The sequence below is a fragment of the Haematobia irritans genome, chromosome 1 (genome assembly GCF_050003625.1).
Source record: "Haematobia irritans isolate KBUSLIRL chromosome 1, ASM5000362v1, whole genome shotgun sequence".
NCBI lineage: Eukaryota > Metazoa > Arthropoda > Insecta > Diptera > Muscidae > Haematobia > Haematobia irritans.
In genome coordinates this window covers 134,373,052-134,383,279 of record NC_134397.1, presented here as the reverse complement: position 1 = coordinate 134,383,279, position 10,228 = coordinate 134,373,052, and positions in this window count along the sequence as shown.

Sequence of the window (10,228 nt, the reverse complement as noted above, 5' to 3'; positions counted from 1 at the left end):
ATGGTAAATTAAGAATATCTGCATACCACATTTTTTTCAAAAAAATGTATGTATTTATAAAAGAAATAGTGGTTGTATCTTAAAAAAATAGGGTGCGAAGTAAACTAAGTTTTTATTTACAAATAAACAAATTGATTCTAGTACAAAATATAGATATGTTTACACTACGCAGCTTTACTTTCATCTCTGGTAAATATTATTTAAATTCCATTTTTTAGTTTTTTGAATTTTGGTCAAAATTTGATTTTTAATTTTGACTGCAGATTACTCAGAAGTATAACGAATTTTCCGGGGAAAAAGTTTTAGAAATAGCGCTATGATGTACTAAATACAACAAACTTGATTTCATAGAATTAAAGGGTTAATAAAAAACATATTTTACTTTGAGCTGTCTGTAATAATTATACCCACCACCATAGAATGGTGACGGGGGTATAATAAGTTTGTCATTCCGTTTGTAACACATCGAAATATCGATTTCCGACTATATAAAGTATATATATTCTTGATCAGGGAGAAATTCTAAGACGATATAACGATGTCCGTCTGTCCGTCTGTCTGTCTGTCTGTCTGTCTGTCTGTTGTAATCACGCTACAGTCTTCAATAATGAAGCAATCGTGCTGAAATTTTGCACAAACTCGTCTTTTGTCTGCAGGCAGGTCAAGTTCGAAGATGGGCTATATCGGTCCAGGTTTTGATATAGTCCCCATATAAACCGACCTCCCGATTTGTGGTCTTGGGCTTATAGAAATCGTAGTTTTTATCCAATTTGCCTGAAATTTGAAATCTAGAGGTATCTTATGACCAGAAAGAGGTGTGCCAAAAATGGTGAGTATCGGTCCATGTTTTGGTATAGCCCCCATATAGACCGATCTCCCGATTTTACTTCTTGGGCTTATAGAAACCGCAGTTTTTATTCAATTTACCTGAAATTTGAAATCTAGAGGTATTGTAGGACCACAAATACGTGTGCCAAAAATTGTGAGTATCGGTCCATGTTTTGGTATGGTCCCCATATAAAACGACCTCCCGATTTGGGGTCTTGGGCTTATAGAAACCGTAGTTTTTATCCAATTTGTCTGAAATTGGAAATCTAGAGGTATTTTAGGACCATAAAGAGGTGTGCCGAAAATGGTGAGTATCGGTCCATACTTTGGTATAGCCCCCATATAGACCGATTTCTCGATTTTACTTCTTGGGCTTCTAGAATCCGAAGTTTTTATCCTATTTGCCTGAAATTGGAAATCTAGAGGTATTTTAGGGTCATTAAGAGGTGTGCCGAAAACGGTGAGTATCGGTCCATATTTTAGTATAGCCCCCATAAGAACGATCTCCCGATTTAACTCCTTGGGTTTCTAGAAACCGTAGTTTTTATCTGATTTGCCTGAAATTGTAAATATTCTTGTATTTTAGGCTCACAAAAACGTGTATCGGATTAGGTTTTGATCGGTCCATTTGGTAATGCCTTCATATAGACCGACTTCACTTCTTGAGGGTGTAGAAGGCGCATTGATCATGAAAATTGCTTGAAACTCAATGTAAAATTTCCAGATTTTACTTCTACAGATTTAAGATTTCAAATAAAGACGTTATTTTATAATTTTCTTGCACACTTACAAGAGATGTTAATGAGTCCTCTAAAACTCAAACAAAAATGGTTCTTATAAATCCAGAATCTGATATAGTCCTCATAGGTGAAATCTTTAAATTTATCTTCGGGAAGTGTCCTCAAGTCCTCAAGTCCTCAAGCCCTCCTGAAATTTCAAAGAAAACCCTAATATTTGGTTCATGGTGATGGGTATTTAAGATTCGGCCCGGCCGAACTTAGTGCTGTATATACTTGTTTAAATTTTAAATTGGTATTTGTTAATACACCCAAAAAAAGTGAACCCACCGTGGAAGAAAATGTAAGTTTATTTTAGAAAATTTTAACTAAAATAGTTTTATAATTGCAACATGTTACAAATAAGTTAATACTTTTTGTCAAGTTGAAGAACATTTATTAAAAGTAATTAATTTTTTCTCTTGTTTAAGAAAATTTCATATGTTGAAAGAAAAAATTGTTAAAATGTTTTTTAGCGCTATAATCATGACAGGTATAATTTTAGTAAATTTACTCATTTGAGAGACTTATGAACTCAATTTAAGCAAACTTCTGCCATTTTAGGAAAATATGAACTATTTTATTTTTTAGTAAAATTGTGCACTATATTTGTATACAACTTTTTTTCTTATTTTTAGTTCACGTCATTAAAGTTACCAAAAAATTATTCAAATAAGGAACATTTACTCATATTGTGCAAAATTTAACTAAAATCAAATAATCTTCATGAACTAAAATAAAGTTCAGTTGGCATTAGAGCCCCTTTTTTCTGGGTGTATATCACAAAAAGAGAATAAAAATTCGAGAGGAAAACATTATACACAATTGAATCATAAAGATTTACTAAATTCGTGTCTCCCACAAAATAGTTCAGAATTTCTTAAAATTTGTCATATATACCAATAATGAGCCCATCTTGCACTCAGGGTTGGCCTGTCACAAACTGTGACATTTGCGACATACATTTGCGACGGTATAATACGTATGTCGCAAAAGTCGTAAACCTACTGTAGAAAACCAAATTTTGAATAGAAGAAATCCTGAACATTTTTTAATTTAGTTTGACAGCATTCGCTGTGAGTTTCTACAGAAATTTGTGAAAGTTTTCCCATGGTCAAGCCTATTTTCTTAGGTGGTATCGAAATTCCCGTTGGTGAGTGTGGTTATATTAGACAGGAGACTAACTTAAAGCTAAGAAAGGACGAGAAAATCCACGGTTACCCTGTACTCGTGCAAAAGGCAATAGGGAAAATGTGGGGACTAAAACCGAAAATTGTGAACATTCCTAAGAATTGCAACTTCTTCGCACATACCATCGTCTTGGCTATCATCGAATTCGCTGCCTAGCTGACGCGACTAAAGTATTTTGAGTTTGCGACTTTTGTTACTTTTTCTACATTTACGACGCGTATGTGACGTTTACGACGTTTACAACTTTGCGACAGTCGCAAACCTAAAAAAGTTTGATACAGACCATCTCTGCTTGCACTACGTATGGCACTGAGGACATTTTTGCAATTTTGAACTCCAATTTGTTTCCTCCAAACTACGAAATTTTATTTAACAAGTGAAAAAAAATGTCTAATTTTTTTTTTGAATTTGAATATTTACTTATTTTTGTGATATCGGCATTTGCGTTTGTAATACATTTTACTTAAAATTTTCTAAAATTACCCTAATTTCTCTAAAATTATTAAAAATTTTCTTTTCCGGTGGGTTCATTGTTTTTTGAGTGTAGATTTATAACTAGATTGTCTGAGCAAGTGTACACTCAAACAAACAAAGTTTACTTCGTTCCAAAGATTTTACCTTCCTTTAAGGATTTTGGTATTGAATATGAGCCAAATGCACGGAAAAAATATCACCAAAATATTTCCAAACAAACAATTAGATAAATGATTGAAAATTTTTAAATTTTTAATTTAAAAAATTAGTTGATACAATTAACTTTTCCATCAAAATAGAAACACCAAGTCATTTAAGAAAGCGATTGAAAATAGTTATGTCTTTAATTTAAAACAAGTATATACGGCCGTAAGTTCGGCCAGGCCGAATCTTATGTACCCTCCACCATGGATTGCGTAGGAACTTCTACTAAAGGCTGTCATCCACAATCGAATTACTTGGGTTGCGATAACACTTGCCGATTGCAAGGTATCGTAAAACTTTTTAACACTGTCTTCTAAATTGTAAGTTAGTCCATTAGGGGTATATATTAAACAAAAAAAAAGGCCGATTAAATACGTATATAATTCAGTTTGACAAAATTTTCTATAGAAATAAAATTTTGACAAAGTTTTCTATAGAAATAAAAACTTGACAAAATTTTCTATAGAAATAAAATGTTGACAAAATTTTCTATGGAAGTAAAATGTTGACAAAATTTTCTATAGCAATAAAATTTTGACAAAATTTTCTATAGAAATAAAATGTTGACAAAATTTTCTATAGAAATAACATGTTGACAAAATTTTCTACAGAAATAAATTTTTTACAAAATTTTCTATAGAAATAAAATTTTGACAAAATTTTCTATGGAAATAAAATGTTGGCAAACATTACTAAAAAAATAAACTTTTTACAAAACTTTCTATAGAAATGAAATTTTGACAAAACTTTCTATAGTAGTAAAATTTGACAATTTTTACATGGCTGTTAGAGGCCATATACTAACGAAATGTACCAAATTTCAACCGCATCGGATGACTTTTGCTCCTCCAAGAGGCTCCGGAGGTCAAGTCTGGGGATCGGTTTATATGGGAGCTATATATAATTATGGACCGATATGGACCAATTTTTGCATGCTTGTTAGAGACCGTATACTAACATCAGGTACCCAATTTCAAACGGATCGGATGAATTTTGCCCCTCCAAGAGGCTCCGGAGGTCAAATCTGGGGATCGGTTTATATGGGGGCTATATATAATTATGGACCGATATGGACCAATTTTTGCATGGTTGTTAGAGACCGTATACTTAGACCACGTACCAAATTTCAACCGGATCGGATGAATTTTGCTGCTCCGGAAGGCTCCGCAAGCCAAATTTGGGGATCGGTTATATGGGGGCTATACGTAAACGTGGGCCGATATGGCCCATTTTCAATACCATCCGACCTACATCAATAACAACTACTTGTGCCAAGTTTCAAGTCGATAGCTAGTTTCGTTCGGAAGTTAGCGTGATTTCCACAGACGGACGGACAGCCGGACAGACGGACGGACGGACGGACATGCTTAGATCGACTCAGAATTTCACCACGACCCAGAATATATATACTTTATGGGGTCTTAGAGCAATATTTCGATGTGTTACAAACGGAATGACAAAGTTAATATACCCCCATCCTATGGTGGAGGGTATAAAAATAATTGTTACAATAATTTTTTTAATCAAACTAAGAACACCAAGTTGTTTAAGAAATTGAGTGAAAATTCACGGGTTTTATTTAACAATTAATTGTTCCAATTAACAATTTAATTAAAAAAATGAAATTAAAAAAAATGAAAAATAACTAATTTAATTAAAAAATTTAAATAATTATTAATTGGATCAATTAAAAAACCAATTGAGTTTTTCAATCGACATCTATTGAATTTTTGCTTGAATACATAAAAAAAAAATTAATTGATTTTTGACATCTACATCAATTATATTTTTAATTAAATCAATTAAAAAATTAATTGAAATTTTCAAATCAAATCAATTAATTTTTTACGCCCAATTAAAACTTAATTGTTCCTATCATTTTCGTGATTGAAAACATTTCAATTCAAAACATAATTGGATCAATTTATTTCGTGATTGAATTAGTTTTTTTTTGGTGTAGGTTCGTTGAAATAAGGATATTTTAAGGAACTATCTAGCTTTAAATCTAGGCTCTATAAAATTAGGACACAGATCTAATTTGTCGAATTTCTATCCCCTAATGGCAATATATTAAAATGTTTTTCTTTATTTAAAGGAAAATTTTCCTTATTTAAAGACATACGACTGTAACAGAGGATCGCTAATTTCTATGGTCTGTGTTCTAAATGTAAATAATAAAATGTTTAAATCAAATCAAAGCTTATGTAGTTTCTTTTAATTACAATTTATTTATTGTAAAGAAATTTGTTCTTAAATTAAAATTGTGTAAATTGCATGTACAATTTAAGTTGCCTAATCATTCATAATATGTCAATATTTTTTCAGTGTAGATTAAGTTCATGGTAAGATTAGTTGCAAATGTACGTAGGTTCATTAATCATAATTTTTTTTTTTATCAAAACACTGTGATCTCAGTAAATCGATTAAAAGTGTGCAAAAACGTAAACGGTTTGAATACGTTTGCCGAAAATTGATCAATGTTTTACTCCACTTTTTGAGATTTCCACAATTCGTTGTTAAAACAAAGCAAATATCATGTACGAAAATAAACCCTCTCCTAAAAGAAAAAGATGAACTAAAATTAAATAAAAAAGTCATGCACCAAATCATGACCGCTTTCATAGAGCAGTAGTTCATTCTTACTATTTTTGGGAGTCTTCTGCTTTAGTTCATATTGATCTTAAATATACGGTCATTGAACTTATACTAACGTTTACTTCATGCAACTTTTGAAAAATTCTTGGGATTCTTTGGAAAATTGCATTTGGCTATAAGAAATAAAAATAAAAAAATAATAATAATAAAATGTAACAGCCACCAACTAATTTTATTTTATGCTAAAAAATATGTTAAATTTAGCATCAGTTTAACGATGGAATTTTTCTATGTGGGTATGTATCTTAGCTATATTGAAATTATATAAAGCTTGTGGTTCTTCATCTTTGAGCTCGCATTCTAACGAACATTCGTCATAGTCACCTATTTCTGGAATATTCTTACATGGATTATCTCGTGGATAGTTGGCACGTACGCAAACTGTTTATGGCTATTTTGAGTCAATCTACAAAGAAGTGTTACTTCTATGGTGTCATGTGATTCTCTTACACATTCTATAAGAATATGTTCAGCATGGCGCTACATTCCATGGCCTACCTGACCAAAATCATTCAAACACATTAGGCCCATGTCCCCTATCTAATTTAGATCGTGAAAACAACATCTTATTTATGTTGTAATTATAGCCAATCACATGGCTCTTGGTATTCATTCATACTTGGCCAAGTTGAGAATGTTACGATACCAATATAACCATTTAAAAATAATTTCAAATTTATTTTTCTGTTTTCAATCTTTCATTTGCTTTCACAGAAAAAAAGGGGGAAAACAAATAACTTTGTCAATAACAAGGGATGCCATTCAAGATACCATGTGATTTTCAACAGGGGTTTTGAGAAAGAAGTGTGTTGTAATTTTCTAAAATATTTTTACCATATTTTGCATGCACACAAAAAATTATTTTTGTGATTCAATCACGAAATTAATTGATCCATTTTTTTAAATTGAAATGTCTTCAATAACAGAAATGATAGTATCAATTAAAAAACTAATTGACAGTCAATTATAAAATTAATTGATCCAATTAAAAAAAAATAATTGTTACTATTAATTTGTGTGTTTAATTTTTGCTTCAATTAAAAAATTTGTTGAATCAATTAAATTTTTAATTGAATATTTTTTAAAACTCGAATAAGATTTTAATTGGAAAAATTTTCGTGAATTTTTTTTCTGTGTGGATACAATCGAATGGATGGGAGCTATTTTTGGACGGAAAACATGGAACATTTCTGTCGCAAAAAATATACTACAATCAAGAAACAGCGAACCCACCAGGAAGGAAAATTTTGGTTAATTTTAAAAAATGTAGGTTAATTTTGGAAAAATTTTAATAAACTGTGTGAGTGCAATATATGTATCAATATGCCTTTGTAATCTTGTAAACATTAAAATGAACAGTTACTGGAATAAATCTGTCAGTTTTCAGACAATCGGTTTGATATTTTACCCCGATGTTATCGGAGACGCAATAGGGGGCAAAGAATGCCTTCATAAATCCGTCTATAGCACGCTTACTTCAGGAAAAGTTGAATTTTAGGATTTTGTATACTGACACCGAAACTAATTCAAAACAATGATTCAGAAATATTATTGTTCTAATATCTATTGTTTAATTAAATTAAATTTGTAAATTCGAAATTCAAATTCATAAAATTTCCAATATTTTTTTCCGAAATAATCGAGAAGGACATCCCTAACTTTAAGCCAACAAAACATAATGTTGTGATGTGACCAATAGTGTTATATTTTTTTCTTTTTAATTATGAAGAAAATGAACTGTTGCTACGTGCCATTTGTCGCGAGTGTCTGGGAAGATTGTTTGTTTACGCAGCAGTAGTCTCTCTGTCCGTCCGACCACCAAAGCGTCCGTCCGTCTGTCCTTACGTATGGTGGATAGATATTTTTGGGTTGTTTTTGTAAAATTTAGTTTGTTGTGAGCATTTATGAAATGTTGGCCTTGCTGTTGTTTACATTTTTTTTACAATTTTTTAGCTATTTTTCTATGATAGTGACATGGTTATGACTTTTCTTTGTCGCGGCGTTGAAGGCAAGGCATTTCGCCTACTATTTTACAGTGATTGTCATTATCTAAATGTTTATGATTACAGTTCATCTTTAATAGGTTGTTTTAATGAAAACAATTAGCACTTGCATTAAGCATTAACGCTTCGAATTTTAATTTAATTACAAATTACTGTAGTTTGATTGTTTGGCTTATTTAAATAAAATACAAATAATTTGGTTTGAACTTGAATTTAATGCTAAAATATTTCTTTGAGCTTACTTAATGGTATGTAATTTAATTTGCTTAAAAATGTATACTTTATATATATTTATTAATTTTAGTTTATTTCATTTCATTGAATTTTCTTTTATGTCATTTAGTTTAGTTTAATTTATGCTAAATCACTTTAATTCAATATAATTTACAATCAATCATTTCATTATGTTTTTTGTTATTTAATATAATTTTATTTTATTGAATTTAATTTTATATTAATTTAGTAATGTAGTTCAATTCAAAGCAATTTGTATTAATTAATTTAATTTAAACATATAATTTCGTTTATTTTAATTTAAACTAAAGGTAAAGGCAAATAATGATCTTTTTAATGCAAATAATTGTAGATTCTTCGTGAAGAAAGAATTGAATTTTCATACAAAGAAAATAAAATCATAAAATAAACCTATTTTATATGCTATTTGTAGCATATATCGGTATTATGAAAATAAACTTCTGAGTGACATCTGTCGTCATTATAAGGCGAAGACTTGACCACTATGGTTCCAATGTGTCGAGAGCGCCATCTATAGCAATATCAAACATATGAACCTTACAAGTAAACCTATGAAGTTCTATCAACCGCTAGATGTCATTTGAAATACATCCCTACACACAAAAAATTATTACCCAAAATTTTTTCAATTTCTACGCTTAATTGAATTTGTAAACTGATTCAATTAATTATTTAATCAAATCCGAATAAAAAACAATTAAAAAATGATTGATATTTGTTACGATACCAATTAAAAATTTAATTGATTCAATTAATTTGTTAATCAATTCGGAAACAATTTTCAATTACAAACTTGATTGAAAAATTTTCTGTTTCCAATTAAACATATAATTGATGGAATCACCTTTGAAATTACTTAGGTTTTCAAATTAAAATTTTAATTGGTTCAGTTAAAAAAGTGATTGAATACCAAAAACCAATCATTTTTGTAATTGAATCAATTAAAACATACAATTTTTTGTAATTTTAATTTGATGTAATTTTAACGAATTAACTCAGAAAAATAACATAAAAATATCAGTCATATTTTTTTCTTTATAACGTACTGTATATATTTTTGATTCAAATGGAGCAGAAAATTTCCTGGAATGTTTTTTCCTGCTAACATACTCGAAATCTCGTTTTTTCGAGATTTACAAATCTCCTTTATATACAAAACCAAAGTTTCAAATGGCAAAAACTGAGTATCGCGCACAGATTTTTTCCAAATAAAATCTTAATTGTATTTTAAAAGGAATTTAAACAAAATGATTCATTTATTTGTTTCATTAAAACAAAAATTAATAGTTAATTATGTCAATTAATTTTTATACCCTGCTCCACACTGTGAAACATGGTATTATAAGTTAGGGCATATGTTTGCAACACCCAGAAGGAGACGAGATAGATACATGGTGTCTTTGGCAAAAATGCTCAGGGTGGGCTCCTGAGTCGATATAGCGATGTCCGTCTGTCCGTCTGTCCGTGAACACATTTTTGTAATCAAAGACTAGGTCGCAGTTTTAGTCCAATCGACTTCAAATTTGGCACAAGTATGTGTTTTGGCTCAGAATAGATCCCTATTGATTTTGGAAGAAATCGGTTCAGATTTAGATATAGTTCCCATATATATAATTCGCCCGATATGAACTTATATAGCCCCAGAAGCCAGAGTTTTACCCTAATTTGCTTGAAATTTTGCACAAGAAGAACAATTAGAGCTATAGTCAATTGTGCCAAATTTTATTGAAATCGGTTCAGATTTAAATATAGCTCCCACATATATCTTTCGCCCAATATGGACTAATACGGTCCCAGAAGCTAGAGTTTTACCCCAATTTGGTTGAAATTTTGCACTAGGAG